Below are 17287 nucleotides of genomic sequence, written 5' to 3' on the forward strand. Positions count from 1 at the left end.
AGTACTTTGGTTAGCTTTGATCCTGCCACAACTGGATCCAAGACAAGTGGAAAACGGCCGGGTTCTGAAAATTTTGTCCATTGATCCTTTCTGCTGAAAGAAATTGGAACTTCCGACCTCTTTAGAGGTGTGGGGTCCGTCGGCTCGATGGCCATGATCTCCCTGAGTACGAGTTTGTTGGCTCGCTTGGATGCTGTGCCAGGGATGCCACCAAAAATGACGTTGACGGTTTTTGAGGCTGGTTGGAAATCGCCGTCTTCATCTTCGTCATTGCGGGCTTTTTTTTTTTTACCCTTGTCTCTGTTTTTGGCATACTCTTCAGGAGTTGGTGGTGCTGGCAAGTCTTGCATGACTCGGCGCATGCTATAATAGTCCAATGCGGAGTGCTTGCTAGTCGGGTGCCATGGGCACTGCTTTTTGAGTAGCTCCGTGAAGGTTGGTCCATCGTCGTTTCTGCGCTGTCCTTTTTTTCTGGAGCTGGTCATGGCAGCAACAGTGTTGTCGGGCTTCCTTTTGCGATTATGATTACCTGGATAGGAATTCCGAGCATCGTTATGATGAGTTTTATCTGTGTCATTGTTGTGGGTGTTGTCGCGTCCGCGGTTACGGTGGGAACCGAACCGTTCGCGTTCTTTGTCTTCTTCATCGGCCCACTGTTGCACCATGAGTTTGAGTTCTTTGACATCGGCTGGCCGTCGGCGACCGAAGTCTTGGTATGTTCGTCGATCATAGAGTCCGGTTTGGAAACACTCGATGACGTCTGCTTCGGAGATGTCTACTATGGTAGCCTTCTTTTCGAAGAACCATCGTAGATAGTCGCGCAGGGTCTCGCCCTCTTTCTGCTTAATCTGTTGTAAGTCAATCTTGTTGCCTGGTCTAGCCATGGAGCCAGCGAAGTTGTTGTTAAACGCTTTTGTCAAGTCTGCCCAGGAGTCGATGGACTTGGGTTTGAGTGACTCGAGCCAGGTCAGTGGTGCGGGTTCCATGCATATGGGGAAATGAATGACTTTAGTGTCGTTGTTGCCTCCGGCTGCTTGGACGGCTAGCGAGTAACAGCGGAGCCATTGAACTGGATCTTGCTTGCCATCGTACTTGGTAATGCCGGTTGGTTTGAACTTTTTGGGTAATTTTGTTTTCATTACCTGGTTTGTGAAAGCAGGAAAGTGGTTGTAGCTGTCGACTTCCCGTTCGCGGCGATTGTTGAGGATTTCTCGTAGATCGCTGATGTTGGATAACTCGCGGTTCTTCCGAGTAGGGCGAACACTTTTAACCGAGTTGGTGCAGCTGGCTTCACCCACATCCTTCTATTGAGTAGGAGCTTTATGCTTGCTTGGACCTTGGCTGTATTGCGGGGGTTGGTTGACTGCATCATCGTTTCGTGGGGCGACATTTTTATCTGCAGCCCCCCTGCTTCCGTCTGTAATGCGAGGAACAGACGGGATTGGTGATTCTTTGTCAAGGAGCTTGTAAGCTTGCTCCGCGAGTTGTGCGATTAGTCTGTTGCCCCGCTGCATGAGTTGAGCTGTGGCTAGATTATCCTTATCTTGAGGCATCAGAGTTGTCAAAATGTTGATTGAAGCGATAGCCGCGAGTGGAGTATTGTGCTCCAGAGCCTGGACTGCGTTGAAAGCCCGTTCAAGATTTGTAATAGGGATATTTGTAGCCATCGACTGTCGACGCTCAGCTCGAGTGGCATTGCGCGCCCTTCGTTGGTTGCGCTGTTCGGGAGTTTCATTGTCGGCTGTAGACTCATCGTCAGAGATGTTGTCGACTTGTGCTAGTCGCCTGGGGGTTCTATTCTGGCTAGTACCCGGGTTGTTAACTGGAGTAATAACAAGTATCTCCCTGTCCGGGTAGTAGCTTCCGAAACTTGATGTAGCAATCTCTGTGTAGCTTCCTTCGTGGTTGGATGTAAGTGGAACGCCTTCTTGGTACGGCAGGTTGTCTATATGGGCGACGAGACGTGAGTCGTAGTCGTGGTCGAGGAAAGATGGTCGCAATCTTGGCCAGTGGATGAATCTGTCTTGTGGTGTCGAAGTTATTACCAACCCTTGGGCTGGACCAGATAATGGTATTTCTGGTGAGTAGCATGAGTCGGAGTCAACGTCCTCGTCATGCCCGAGTTCAACTCGGGTTCGAGCAAGAAAATCTTGGTAGACTCTTGTCGCGCTGCGAAGTCCGTGCGGGAACCGCCTTGAAGTTGAGACTGATTTGGATGCTGACTAGGGCCGCCGAATCTGAAGCGAGTCCGACCCTGAGTGGAAATCCGCCTCGCCCGACCCTGAGTCCTGGGGTCGGGAGGGCCGGACCCTTCGGAAGAGTAGTTCCGCCTCGCCTGACCCCGAGTCCTGGGGTCAGGAGAGCCTAACCCCTGAGCGATACTCCGCCTCGCCCGACCCGAGGCCTGGGGTCGGCGGAGCCCGACCCTGTGGAAGGGTAGCTCCGCCTCGCCCGACCCCGAGGGAGGCTCCGCCTCGCCCGACCCTAAGGCCTGGGGTCGGCGGAGCCCGACCCTGTGGAAGGGTAGCTCCGCCTCGCCCGACCTCGAGGGAGGCTCCGCCTCGCCCGACCCTGAGTACTGGGGTCGGCGGAGCTCGACCCTTGAGTGAGATGTTGGAGTAGTCCGAGGCGAAGTCGAATCCGACGCGTAGTCGAACTTGAGCTTGTTGACTTTGAAATCTTGATTTTTCCTAGTCACTTCTTCTGGTTTCTTCTCCTGAGTGTCGACGATCTGGCACCGAAACGATCCCGAGCCTTCGGCGACGCAGAGCTAGGATCCGAAGACAAAGGTGGTGCCGGCTTCGAGGAAGAAGACGGGCCTGATGATGACTTTCGCCATTGAGTTCGCGTTGAGAAACTCGACAAGTTCCCCTACCTGGCGCGCCAGCTGTCGGTGTTTTAGACCGGCAACCCGCCTAGGGGGTACCCTAGGTGGTCTTTTATGCGGTTAGGGTCGTCGAGAATCAAGGAATCAATAGTGACGCAAGGAACACGATTTAGACAGGTTCGGGCCGCTAGATCGCGTAATACCCTACGTCCTATGTGTTGGTTTGTATTGATGTATGTTCTGGTCTTGAGGATTGTTGTTTGAGGGGGGTCCCTGCCCAGCCTTATATACACGGGAGGGCAGGGTTACAAGTCTGAGTCCTAGTCGGGTACTATTACAGAGTTCTACTCGGTATGGTCCCGAGTAGTTTTCCATAAACATACAAGACTAGTCCGAGTAGGATACGCCCATCCTTGTTCTGATCACGTCCGAGTACGTCCCTTAGTGGGCCGTCCGAGGCCTACTCGTGGGTCTGGGGAGTAGTCCCGACAGGAAGCGACACGGAGTATGAAATATGTAACTGCATGGATGTACCCCTACCCATTTCTTATGGATTTGAACTTGTTCTCTCTAAGACCTTAAGTATTGATGTATGAACTTGCATTATTGTATTCTGGTATGGATGTACCCTTACCCTTTTCTTATGTTGGCGGTTAGTTACAAATAATAAAGTCGAATCCACATTAATAAAGTCTTACAAGATAATAAAGTCTAATCCACATTCATAAAATCTTACAAGATAATCAATAAGTCTTACAACATAACTAATAAGAAATATTAATTTATCCTTTAACGATTCTTCCTTCACATTCACTATGTAACCATGGCTTTATGGATTTATCAATACTTGCTTCAACACGTTTGATTCTTCGTTCATGGTCTTTGAACAGGTCCAGTTCCTCATACTGATTGTAATCCTCAATGTCCACTACACCTTCAAATCCAAGGATCCTTTGTTTTCCATAGATGGCAATGTGCTTCTTTGCATTTGTAGGGTCAGTTATGTATAATACCTATGTGACACGCTCAGTGAGTATCCATGGGTGATCTTTGTAACCTACATTGGCTAGGTCTACAAGTGTCAACCCATAATTGTCATCTGTAATGCCATTTGGGTGTTTGACCCATTAGCACCGAAAGACGGGGATCCGGATATTCTCTCCATAGTCAAGTTTTCATATTTTCTCTATGAAACCGTAGTAAGTTATGTTCTATCTGGATGTATCAATTGCCTCTATGCTAACACCACTATTTTAGTACGCCATGCTTTTGTTGTCCTTTACAGTGGTATAAAATGTGTATCCATTAATTTCATATGCTCGCCATGAGGTGACATTGCTTGATGGGCCCAACGCCAACCTGGTCAATCTTACTTCGTCTGTGGAATTTCCTTCAAATAGCTGCTCATGGTCCTTCAACCATGATGGGAAATGATGCTTTTGCTCTTTGATGATCCAATCCTCCAAGCGACTATTGCTTTCTCCACATAACTCATTTAGGTGTTGCTCGATGAAGAGCTCCACTATTGCGAGCTGTTGTAGAATGCTTGAATGTGCTTTCTCCAATTGCTGGTTGTCCTTATGGATAAATCTTTTCATTCCAATGGTACCACTCCCGGACAATCTCTCCTCGTGTCAAGATTCTAGTAAACCAATAGCTCTTTTATCTTTTATGTAATCTATGCAGCAATCAATACTCTCTTCTATATAGTAGCTCTTGATCATGCTGCCCTTTGGAAATGTCTTATTTCTCATGTATACATTGAGAGTCGACATGAACCGTTCGTATGTCCACATCTGATGGAAGTACGTAGGCCCTAGTTCAGTTATTTGCTGGACCATGTGGACCATGAGATGTTCCATGATATCAAAAAAGGACAATGGGAAGCACATCTCAAGCTGGGCCTGAGTTTCCAACACAAATAGTTGAAGCCTAGCCAACTCGACACAATTGATCACTTTTTGCGAAATCACGTTGAAGAAGTAACACATCCGTGTGACCATCTTAACGAATATTGGTTTGATATCCCGGATCGCAATAGTAAGAAAAATTGTGATCATCACATGGCAATTATGAGAGTTATAGCCAGCAAGCATCATGTCCTTCAATGAGACTAATGACCGGATGTTGGATGAGAATCCGATCAGCACTTTCAACCCGCTCAAGCACTTGCACATAGCCAATCTCTCATCTGGTGTTAAGTTCTAGCTAGCCGGGGAAGGTATTGCTTACCATTAGGAAGTTCTTGCGGGGGAGCTCTGGCCTGATTTGAAGGTCAACCAGATCCTTATGTGATTTTAGTCCATCCTTTGCCTTGCCTAATAAGCTCAAGAATCCGATGGTGTTATCGAACACATTCTTCTGAAGATGCATCCCATCAATGGCATGGCGCACCGCCAGCTCTCGCCAATATGGCAAATACTTAAAGAAGATACATCTTCTTAAACGGCACATCGGCAATGTCTGTAGTTTCAGCCTACTTCCTTCCTATTTTTGAATTATCAACACCACCTAATGACTGCTTACTGAGTTTAAACATTTCAAATACTATTCTTCCCGTAGCTGGTTGTGGAGCAAAATCATTCTCATTGGTGCTAGAAAAAATTCCTTCATCCTGCGGTATGTGTGCATCTTCAATAAGAAGAGCCTATGCCACATGGACACTATCTTCATAAATCCCTTAAAGTACACATATAATGTTTTATCCAAGCAAACTTTAGATGTTATCTTACCTTTTACCTGACTTGCCAGGGCAAATGCTCCTGTCTGTACTCATCCCACATCTGAACCCCATCTTCCCAAAGCTTATGCATATCTTCCATCAGTGGCTCAAGGAAAACATCTATCTCAATGCCAGGTTGCTTCGGGCCTTGTATGAGAATGGTTAGCAAAAGAAACTTTCTTTTGTGACATAGCCATAGGGGAAGGTTGTATATGGTCATCAGCATTGGCCATGTGCCGTGTGTGCTGCTTCTTTCACCAAACGGATTCATGTTGTCTATACTCAACGCGAACTGTACATTCCTTTTTTCATCTGAAAACTCTGGATGATTGGCATTGAAGGTCCTCCACTGGTGAGCATCGGAAGGATGTCGAAGCTTTCCGTCAGCCTTTATTGGGTGATCAGCATGCCAAGTCATCAGTTCAACGGTCATTGGGTTTGAGAACAAATGGTTCAGACGGTCCACCACTGGCAAGTACCACATCACCAAGGTAGGGACTCTGCGTTGAGTTGTCGTGTCAGTACCTATATAGGACTCGTCCTCCACTTGAGCACCAGCACTTTTCCTTGCACCCTTATTCCTCTTATTCCCAATGGAGGAACCGGCATAGTCCTCACAGAAATCGGCATTACTTTTGTAACGGCTAGCATCGCAATTTGGACACTTTTCCAATGCTGCGTACTCATTGCGGCACAATATGCAGTGGTTCTTGCACACATATATTCTTTACACACTCATGTTCAATGGATTGATAATCTTGTTTGCTTCGTATGTGTTTTTTGGCACAAAGTTAGGCTTCGAGAGCAATTTGCCCAGGAGAGTGGAGATTGTTGAAACTATTATCTGACCAGCCGAATTTAGCCTTCAGGATCAGAAGATGAAGGATGAAACACAAGATTGTCCACTCTTCCCAAAGCCCGATCCTTTGCTGCCTTATTAAGTGTCTTAACATTTTCTAACCCTTTAGCACTCCCTAGCAACACTTATGGTTCAATGTGGCGAAACATGTCCTCCATATCAACATCACGTTTCTCGTCCACCTATGGTTCCACACGCGCATCTATTTGATCACCATTTTGATCTCCACAGTCATAATCATCATCCATCATAACATGATCATTTTCGTTTGCATCATCACCACCTACTTCATCATAGTCAGTGTTGATGTCTGTGTTGTTGAAAGTACCTCCTGCCTCACCATGGTGGGACCAAATTGTGTATCCATCCACAAAACCTCACTTTATTAAATGTCTCTTGATGACATCAATATCCTCCCATACAATATTATTGCTGCAGTCAAAATACGAACAACGTATTTGCTTTGTCTTGCAACTGCGAGCGTGCTTCTCCGTAGTCTCGACAAACTTCAATACCTCTGACATGAATATTTGTGAATATCTCCATATGCCATACATCCATACCCTATGATCCATCTTTAAGTACTACAACAACAATTCTATGTTATATTAACTAATTTAATGAGATATGGGTGCAATAATCAATAAGTATGAAGAAAAATAATCAAAACTAATTCTATAGTAAATTAATCATACTCAATTATATATTACATTAAATGAAACTCAATTAAACTATGGATGTAATAACTAATAAGTAGGAATAAAAAAATCAAACTCAATTATATATTAAATTCAATCAACCTCATGAATTAAAACTATGGATCTAATAAGTAGAAAACATATAATCAAACTCAATTCTATATTACATTAAAGTGACAAACATAGCATTGCAATGGTTATAATATGATCATAAAATTTTATTTACAAAAATTCTCCATCTCTAATTATTTTCTCTCTCTTCCCTCCTCTCTCTTCTAGGTCTAGATCTAGATCTAGATGACAACCTAATGAAGCTAGAAATGATGGATGCAAGTTGAAAAAGAGGATTGGAATAGCACAAACTCACCTTATATAGCCACCTCCTCCAAAGAAATCAAGAGCAAAATCTTCCCCCTTAGATTTGGTGTTTTTGGAGCTTTTCCCGAGCTCCTCTCGGGCAAGCTCCAAATAGAAGGTTAGTTGCGGAAGAAGTTGTCCATGGCCTTATCTGGGCGGGATCTGTGCTGGCGGGTGCTTATGTCACCCACCAGCACAGTGGCATCTTTGCTGACGGGTGCTCCCGCGCCGGCCCAGGGAAGCTTTGTGCTGGTGAGCGCCAATCACGCCTGCCAGCACGCTAAATTTTCTGAGCCAGCACAAATCAATTCTGGCATAGTAGTAGGATGGAGTTGGAGTGAACTCTTGTATCTTGTTTTTTTAAAATATAATATGAGACCATTATTGTAACCATAATGACATATAGTGATAGACTCCTAACAACACAGTGTAGAAACATGGAGAGACTAGTGTTATAAATGATTTTTGTGAGGAGCATCGTAGTCATGATCTAAGAATGTAGGTTTCGATCAAACTTCGTCAACAAATATCAAGTTTTCAGTATCATCTGGTATGCTCGTCTTAGTAGATCTTGTAATCCCTCCTTTGGTGCTGGAGGTTAGCGGGCAGGCTATTAGCAGGGGCGGATCCTACTCCACAAATTAGGGGGCTCATCGTCTCATTCTCCTTCTTCTTCCTCCTTCCTCTGTTTTCTTTCTTCTTCTTCCTTCTTTTCTCTCTTTTCTTTCTTCTTCCTCCTTTTCTTGTCCCCCCTTCATCCATGGTTAAAATTTCTAGGGGGCTACATTGGATCTATGAGGGTACGGGCCTAGGGGGGCTCCACCCCCAACCCCATGTTGGATCCGCCCCTGGCTGTCGAGATCAGGCAGAGCAGAGTGTTTCAGTTATTAATTCACTCGCCATTCGGTTAAGCAAAGAGAAGACACAGTATATCGGCGTCCAATAAACGTTTCAACTTCATGGATGCCATTCATTTCACATCCCACGGCTAATATTCATTTACTTCGCCCCGCCGTTTTCATCTATATTTGAGGACGTGGAACAATTATTCTCTGTTAAAGTTGTTTTACATTTACTTTTACTCCTGAGCCTGCTTTATTAGCTCAAGGACCCAGTCTGTAAGGAATCATCAAAGAACAAGAAACCCTAACTATTATCTCTATCTTAGCAGTAGTAGTATTTCAGCCTCTATGTGTATCTGAACCCCGTTTATCCTCCGTTAATTGCTACTGCTGTTGCTACTGAATCCACGTTTTTCCCCTTTGTTCTTGGCTCGAGTTCCACTTCGATCTCCGAATTCTGGTCCGGATCTGTCTGATCCTGACACGGGCAGCATATTGCTAAGAGACTTGAAACTTGTCTACCCCTCAAGTTTTGAATATGCTCATGTCCTATATGAGTAGGCTCGCTTGGAAACAACGATGTGGTTGCTCTTGCAACCAGCTCGTAGATTGGCGCAATAATATTTAGGGATACTTAGCACATCCTGACAAACCATAGGGACCTAAAGTATTTTGCAATGTCAGCTTGAACCAAACCTTATGCGCCTAAACTACTTTGTACATGTGAGGACCAAAAGAACAACCTAAATGAACGTACTGTTTAATAGAGGCAAATGACAACGGTATGCTTCCTTTTATTATTCTTCTTATACATAAGCATGACGGAGTCGGAGACCCAAAAGTTCTTCAGCATATCACCGAGAGATACGTAGTCATCATTTGTTTGCACCCCCTTAGTTTTAAAATATATGATATTTATGACAAACTAATTAGTTAAAGAAAATAGTTAGCTTGTCATTATCAAAAGTTCAAAACCCAGTATTATAAACTGACATAGTATTGAAATATTATTACATTGTTGAACCTGGACCGTCTGAAGATAGGCCACTGGTAATCATAAAGAAAAAAGATAGGCCACTAGTGTGCATACACCCACCCGCTAGACAGGGGACCAGGGTCGTGGCTAAACAAGAGTGCTAACCGAGATATACTCCGTATGTTTGTAGCAACTGTTACAGTAAATGAAGAGGTAAAACACCTGTTGTTTAATAAGCCTACGGATATGCCCGTAACTGGTTGTTTAATATAATTGCAGATGTCTTTCTTCTTGAGCCAAAAAAAGGCATTCTGTTTTGGTAAACACAAAAGGTAGCTCAAGTTCTACTACAATTATTTCAAATAACCATCATTGCTAGCAACTGGAGCAATAGGACCAACATAATCCCTTCTTGCCTCAATGGTTTTCTCAATCAAGCGTATTCCAGACAGGACATCATTCATTTGTTTGCTCACTGACATTTCATGTTTTGCCATGTATCTACCAGAAGATTAGAGCTGAAAACTCCGTCCTTTGCCCTCAATACCTGGAAACCCAACTAACAGCTCTGAGAACAAGTTGAGGGCAACTAAACAAATTTGATAGAATCTTAAACATATATATATGCTTACTTCTCCGTTCCAGTTGGTACAAATGGAAATCGATAGAAGCAGGAGCATCTGCACCACCAATCCGCATAGGAGTCCAAACCAGAGCCCCTGTTGAGAGTGTAAACCCGGATTGTATTTTAAGATCCCTCTTTTCATAAACGTCTCATGTTTACACAAGGAAGTAATAACCAAAAATAATATTACCATTCCTCCAAGATGGCATACAAAGGCGAAAAAGAATGCAGCAGGGATACCAGCAACATAATAGGCCACAAGGTTGATCACAGCACCGAGCTTTTGCCGGCCGCAACCCCTCACGACACCTACAAATTAAAGTAGAGCCATATGTTATCAATGTTCTAAATTTGACTCTCCACCAGTAGGCATATATTAGCTTAAGTTCAATATAATGCCCCAATGATGTTTAAAGAGAAAACTCCTGGGAGCAGTTCTAAGCATCTTGTACTTGTTTACCTGTACTAGGACATTATGTTCTATGGTTTCTATGGGCATCAAATGTACCTATTTGTTTATTTGCTCTATGGTCCAAAATGTGTGTATCTTGTTTACCTGAAAGAACAGTCTGCAGGCCATCAAACAAGATGCACACTGCAAGGACAGGCATCACTCTAGCAGCGTACTTTGCCACATCCTCGTCGTTGCTGTATGCATACCCCAGTAGATTCCTTGCCAACACCATCAGAATCCCTTCTGAGACACATACTGAGAATGCCAAGAACATGACAACCTGAGTTGCCAGATGAGCGACATGGGGTCGGCCAGCACCATGCTCATTTGAAACACGTGTGCTGTATAGAAATACGATGTGAAAAAAATAATTATGCACTCGGTGATATGTGTACTAAAAGACAATTGTCTTCAGCATCTTTTGTTCAGACTTCGGAATGACCTTAAGGCTGCACCAAGTCCAATTGGCACCATTGATGCAAACGTGATAGTGATAGTGTGCAGGCTGCAAGAATCACAGCAGTCAGAGCAATCCAAGAGCAAACAAGGAGGGTTGCTAGAAGTGAGCACCAATTTTCACCAGATGGACAGCACAGCAGTTTCAAGCTTTGGACTGGGGAGAAGACCAGCGAGGAGCACCAGGAGTTCAAAGGACCACCACTCCATGCTGTAGTCAGTTTTATATAACAATGGCAGTGAGGATGATCAGTCACATAGGAATTGCATTGCATCAAATGTTCCCTTACCAGACCATGGCAGCAGATGGCACAGCAAGCTTCAAGAAGCCAGGGATACCACGGAACGCCTCACCAGAAAAGCCCGTCCAGGTGGCCTTGCAGGATGGTGAGAGCCTGATGTAGAGCGCCATCAATGACAGGTTAACCAGGTAGGAGACGGCATTGGCTAGAGCCACGCCTTTGCTGCCCAGACCGAGCCTGTTCACCAGCAGCCAGCAGACAGCAGGGTGGCCCAGGCCCCAGGGCTGCGGTGCCAGAGCACAGCATCACCGGCAGGACGAGCCTCTGCATCTGCAGGAAACGGACATGGCACTGCATTGTACGAACACGAACAGCGATGGGATCAGCCACCGGACATAGCTCCCCGCGGCGGTGGCGATCTCCGGGTCCTGGACGCACCAAGAGAGGATCTTGCTGGCGTAGGCCCACAGCACGGCGACCGGGATGCTCAGCAGAGTGAGCACAAGCACCGCTCACTGCTTGTGCACGCCGAGGAGATGGTGCTGTCCCGCACCAAACGCCTGGCCGCACAGTGTGTCGAGGCCGGTTGCCATCCCCGCCTGAAAAAGGTCGCCGGTTGCCCTCGATGAGTATTCAGTATCATCGGAAGTGAACAAAATATACATTTGAGGGCCGGGATGTTTACCAGCACGCATAAGCCTGTGACTGCGGCAAAGGAGGTGGCAATGGAGACGCTGGCGAGCTCAAGCTTGCCGAGGTGGCCGACTGATCGAGATCATCTGGGTGATGTTCATCAGGAGGTACCCGGCGACAAGTGGCCCGGCCAGGTACAACTGCGTTTTCACTTCACTCCAGAACGAGCCCTCAGCGTGTGCTTCGACCCTTTGCTCGGTGTCCTTCACAGTGAGGAGCGGCGCTTCCATGCTTCCCATCTTGTTTCACTGAGTGAGAAACTGAGGCAGCAATGGCGATTGAACCAGAATAAAATCTGATTCCATCTTCTCCAAATTGAGCTAACTATTTGGTACATGTGGGAGTCAAAAACAAATACCTTCCTAAGACCTAATCCATTTATCATGCGCAAAAGACAATAATGGTCGTCGTTAGCAGAGGTTCCAATGATTATGCATTTTCAATAAAAGAGAAGGTATAGTCCTAAACTATTCCGGACAGTACTATACAATCATCGCTCATGAAGTCAGCAAAGCATTATTCAGATTGCCAAGTTAACCTGGGTTTGTTTTTTTGGAGCCATGGCAGGAGACTCGAAATGCTAGAGCGCTGCTGCCGTCGTGGGCTCAGCCAGTTCGGTGTAGTCATGCCCGCTCCTGCACGCCTCTCCTTCGTGGCTGCTGGATCCGGCCGTGATGCCGGATCCTGATTTCTCCGTCGCCAGGATAAGCCGCGCGCAGGTGAGGACGGCGGCACAGGAGGCAGTGCGCGGTGGGGTGAGGAGCAAGCGCAGGCGAGGGGCCATGCCGCGGTGGCAGCGGCGATGCAGGGCGTGTGCGCGAGGCTGCGCGCACGACGTGGCAGGGGCAGCAGCGCACGGCCTAGTTGAGAGATGGACGGGGTGCAGCAGGATGGACCGGTGGCGCCGGGAGGAGAAGCGGCAGCGGGAGGCGCAGGTAGCGGCGGAGGGTGAGCACGGGAGAGCGCAGCGGCGGCGGAGCGTGAGGGATTCCAAGTTGGAGCCGTAGGATCGCTTCGCTGGTACGAATCTCAAAGCTGGGCGGGCTGTGGTGGGCCGGTGGTTTTTTTTTTGAGGGGATGGTGGGCCGGTAGTTGGGCTGGCCAAATGGAGGATTGAGATAAATGGGTTGGGCCAGGTGTGAAAGCCGGGCCAGTAAAAGAGGGATCCTATATAGCTTCCGGTAGTTTTTTTAACTTGACTTACCATGTTTGAGATTCGTGCAATCATATCTCAACAGCACAGCAGCCGGAGGTGGACCAGGCAGCAAACGCGCATGCATGCACGGACCGAATGGCGCAGGTTGACCAGGCATGGTTGTTGTGGGTGTTTCTTTTCCATTTCAAACTTCAAACTACTTTTTCCCCCAAACCGCAAATTCATTTTTGAATCCATTTAAACTACTGTATTGGTAAGAATTAATATAACATAATAAGATCCAATATGAATATATTTTGTTATCTTAAAAAATCAACATTTTGGATGATCTATGTCAATTTTGCTACTTCAACATTTTCATATTAAATGTTGAACTAGTTTATTTGAAATAAACTTAGTTTGAAAGAATGTTGGATCTAATATTTAAAATGTTGAGTGCACTAGTTTGATATTTTGAATATATGAGAACACAAAATCTTTCGAAAAAAATTATAAATAATAGCGCACATTACCTACCTGTAGCCTCCTATGTGCTATTGGAGTCTGCTGTCCTGCAGCATGCAGCCCACGGTTGCTACTGCATGCATGCCAGGATATGTAGTGGATAGCATAGTTGCTAGGTCGTGGTAAGCTATACAATGGAGTTTAATAGGCTCTAAGTTGTGACTCCTATCTGGCTTTCGGAAGGCAGATAGGAACCCCAATCCGGACGGAGGAGACAGATAGAGCTCAAGAGGGTTTCTAAAAAGAAGTTTCTAAAATAGTTTTATATTTTATATTTGAGTATTCTTGAACTTCGGTTTTTGAAATGTGACAAGAGGGTCAGTTTCCCCATCAAAAATAATTTGTATTACTTTTGAATAACCAGATGGTGTTCTTTAGAAACTTAGCATTTTCCCTCCCTTTTCCCTCAAGCTTAATTTCTCTCAAAAATATATAGTAGTGCAGATCGGATAGGAATTAGCCAAAATTAATGTCAAATTTAGTTAAGCTAAGAAAATACTCCAAAGATAAATTACTTTGCGGATGCCACTTGTCATAAGAATTCTCCATAGTGTTAGAGAAACAAGGGAGAAAATGGAATGATTGCAACGATACCAGGTCCAAGTGTCATTATTGCTATATTCTCACGGTTAGATAAAGAATGAAAACCTGCACAGTAGTTCTCACAGAAGTCAGGGGGAAGTATACTGTTTTATGGAAACATTAAAATAGCTTGGTTTCTACAAGAGTTTTCTGACTATTTAATAACCATCATTGCAATTATCAGGTATACTAGTGATGAGGACATCACATGCTTGGATACAACCACATTAGTAATTTTTGATTCACAGGTGAACAATTCTTTACCATGATTGTATTTGATACATTTGATGAATTGATGTTACACTATGATGTATGTTCGTTGTCAATTTCAGAAATACATACATGGATCAAAAATAGTGTTAAACACATATGGAAGGCATGAAGGACCAAAGAAGTAGATTGGGGGCTAAGTCCAAGTATTCCCAACGTCCTCCACCAGGCCACCACGTCACTTTTGGTCCAAGGAAAGAAAGAGATCCAATCCAACATGTTTTGGGGCTAGATTTGGACTGCAGCTATGTGCCAACTTGCAATGGCCGCCACGACCTCATCCGGACTTTGTTTTGGGCGTTCAAGTACTCCTTGGAATTCTTATGAAGTATATTTTCATATTGGTCCAGACTCATGTCCAAATCTTTTCTGATGTGACTGCAATGACCGAATTACTACCGAGAAGTTTTCTGTCCAAAGGTGTTGCGTCACCTTATTTTGGCCCAATGGGCCGTGTATCAAGTTGGGTCCATTAGGGACACGTCCTAGGGTTGGAGCACGCCCCAACACCCCCTGGTCATTCTCCTAGGTATTAATAAGGGTTGGAGCCGCCACAAACAGATTGGGTTTTATTTTGTTAAAAGTTTAGCCATTACTACTTCCTTGTAGACACGTGTGTCGACTAGACCATCCGTTCTACTTGATCCAGAGCCCCAACTTTGTGAGTTCAGATTGATTTTTATCTTCATATTTGCAATTGAGTTGCTTATTCTACTTGTTCCTCGATTGCTTGCAGGAATTACCCTAGTGGTTTGGTTGATCGTGCTCCATAAGATCGCAACGACCTTTGGAGGTGGTGCATCGGTTGCTAAGGCGCATCATCCTTGGATGGTTGTAGTCGGGCTATAAACATCATCTCCATCCCCAAATTGAGTTATCCACCTTCTCTCATCGAAAGATCGGGATTCAACCCTAGCGGGTCGCCTCATGACTTCTTGAGCATTGTTCCCAACATCATATCATTCATTTGTCTGCTTGATGTTGTCTCATGTTCTCATATCTCCGCGAAGATTAGGCCAGTCTCAGTGGAGGTGTCATGAGATTTCATAGCAATAAATTGCTAGACACATCAACATATTTGCTGACTTGGCAGAGTTTTTATGAGGGGAGAGAAGAATAAAGTTTCATGGCACTCCTTCGGCACAGTTACCAAGATCATAAAATTGGATCAAATACCCACGCTGAGACCCCTTTTATTTCATTCTATGACACATTTGATCATAACATTATTGAAGAATTAAATGTTACAGTTCGTCTATGAAATTGTGCAATGAAACTTTGCACTGAGAGTGACAATTTCATCTCATTGAAAAGCTGACATGGTAGTCTTGGTAATAATATGATGAAACTATACACTGAGATTGATATTAGAGGTGAAAAATCTACCCTCTGCCTTCAATACCGGAAAACCCAAGTAGTAACTCTGAGAAACAGTACACAGGTGCTTGAGAACACCTAAACCAGCTAAGATTAATTGAACTTATTGTTACTTCTTCGTTCCAATTGGTGCATACAGAAACGGAGAGAAGCAGGAACACCTGCACCACCAGTCCGCATAGAAGTCCATACCAGCGCCCCTGTTGAGAATTCAAACCAGGATTTCCATTAGGCCCGTTTGCATCCTTAAATTCCATTCTAAATATCATAATTTAGACATAAATTAATTAAGCTAATATAGTTGTATGTGGAATATATTTATATATTATTATTGGCCATATGGGAAAGATACTTATGTGCCGCACTTCTGCTATAGGGAAGCGAGTCGAAGAGCAAAGTTGCACATTAGAAAATAGCATGATGATCTATAGAATCAATTTCCATCTCCCACCCCCATAAATTTAAGATAGGCTTATATCTAAACTTTGGAAAGTTGTGGAATGCTACATTCTAAGCTAAATAGTCTAATTCATTAAGTAGATTTCAATTCCTTTAAAATGAAGGGATCCAAATGGGGAAAACCCCTCCAGTTCAGTTATTCTCTAGGAAAATCAATGAAGAGGACGGATTGAATTACCATTGCTCCAAGATGGCATAGAAAGCCGGAAAAGAATGCTCCTGGGATGCCAACAATGTAATAGGAAGCAAAATTTATAATGACACCAAGCTTTTGACGGCCACAGCCCGTAATGACACCTAGAAAATCAAGTTGGACCATAAGCCATGTGATATCATTGTCCTGAAAAATTTGATGAGAGAGGTGAGCTGTTCACCACTCGGCAACATCATATCTAGGCTATAGAATCGTCTTGGGTGATTTTTCTTGTTCACCTGAAAAAGAGCATACTGCAGTCCATCGAACAATATGGACACGGCGAGAACCGGCATGATTCTAGCAGTGTACTTGACCAATTTCTCGTCGTTGCTGTAAGCGTACCCAAAAATATTCCTTGCCAACACCATCACAATCCCTTCGGATACTGAGGCTGAGAATGCCAAAAAGATGACCACCTGTTAGCCAGGCGGGCTGCCGCAGGCCGTCGTGCACCAACCTCATTCGAAACACGCGTGCTGATATAGAAACTCGAACAGAATAGAGTATCATAGAGGGAACGGTAGTGTCAGTACTCAGTAATATAAAATACATTGTCAATGCTTCTATGGCGATCGGTGCCATCCTTAGGATTGCTGACCTCATGGAAGCTCCAAGTCCAACCATAGGCATAACGGCGAACGTGATAATGCGCAAGCTACAAAACCCCTAGCAGCGAGAATTGTTTGGTTCAGACCAGACAGAAACGATCTCCGGAGGTCCTCAGGCACGTACTAATAGGTGACCCAGGGTCGAACCGGCAAAAATCGAGACCCTGTGCCAAACTCTAAAATGAGATCTACCTCGTAAAAAATAAGACTATAAATAAAATATATGATATATATCATAATAAGATATATCAAAAACTATACCTATTCGACTCTTGCTTTCATAATCTTTACTTGAAGTACTTCATTCTTTTAGTGTTCCTTGAAATGAAATCTTCAATGATACGCTTATAATCAATCTTCTCCAACACTTCACTCTCAAGTGCT

General features: G+C 44.6%; 2 pseudogenes; both read right to left on the reverse strand.

The window, feature by feature from the left end:
- Positions 1-9429: 9429 nt before the first annotated feature.
- Positions 9430-12714, reverse strand: LOC117865608 (protein DETOXIFICATION 16-like; annotated as a pseudogene).
- A 2931-nt stretch (positions 12715-15645) lies between these two features.
- On the reverse strand, positions 15646-16925 carry LOC117854061 (protein DETOXIFICATION 16-like; annotated as a pseudogene).
- Between the last annotated feature and the right edge of the window lie 362 nt (positions 16926-17287).

Source organism: Setaria viridis, chromosome 1 (assembly GCF_005286985.2).
Source record: "Setaria viridis chromosome 1, Setaria_viridis_v4.0, whole genome shotgun sequence".
In the NCBI taxonomy this organism is placed as follows: Eukaryota; Viridiplantae; Streptophyta; class Magnoliopsida; order Poales; family Poaceae; genus Setaria; species Setaria viridis.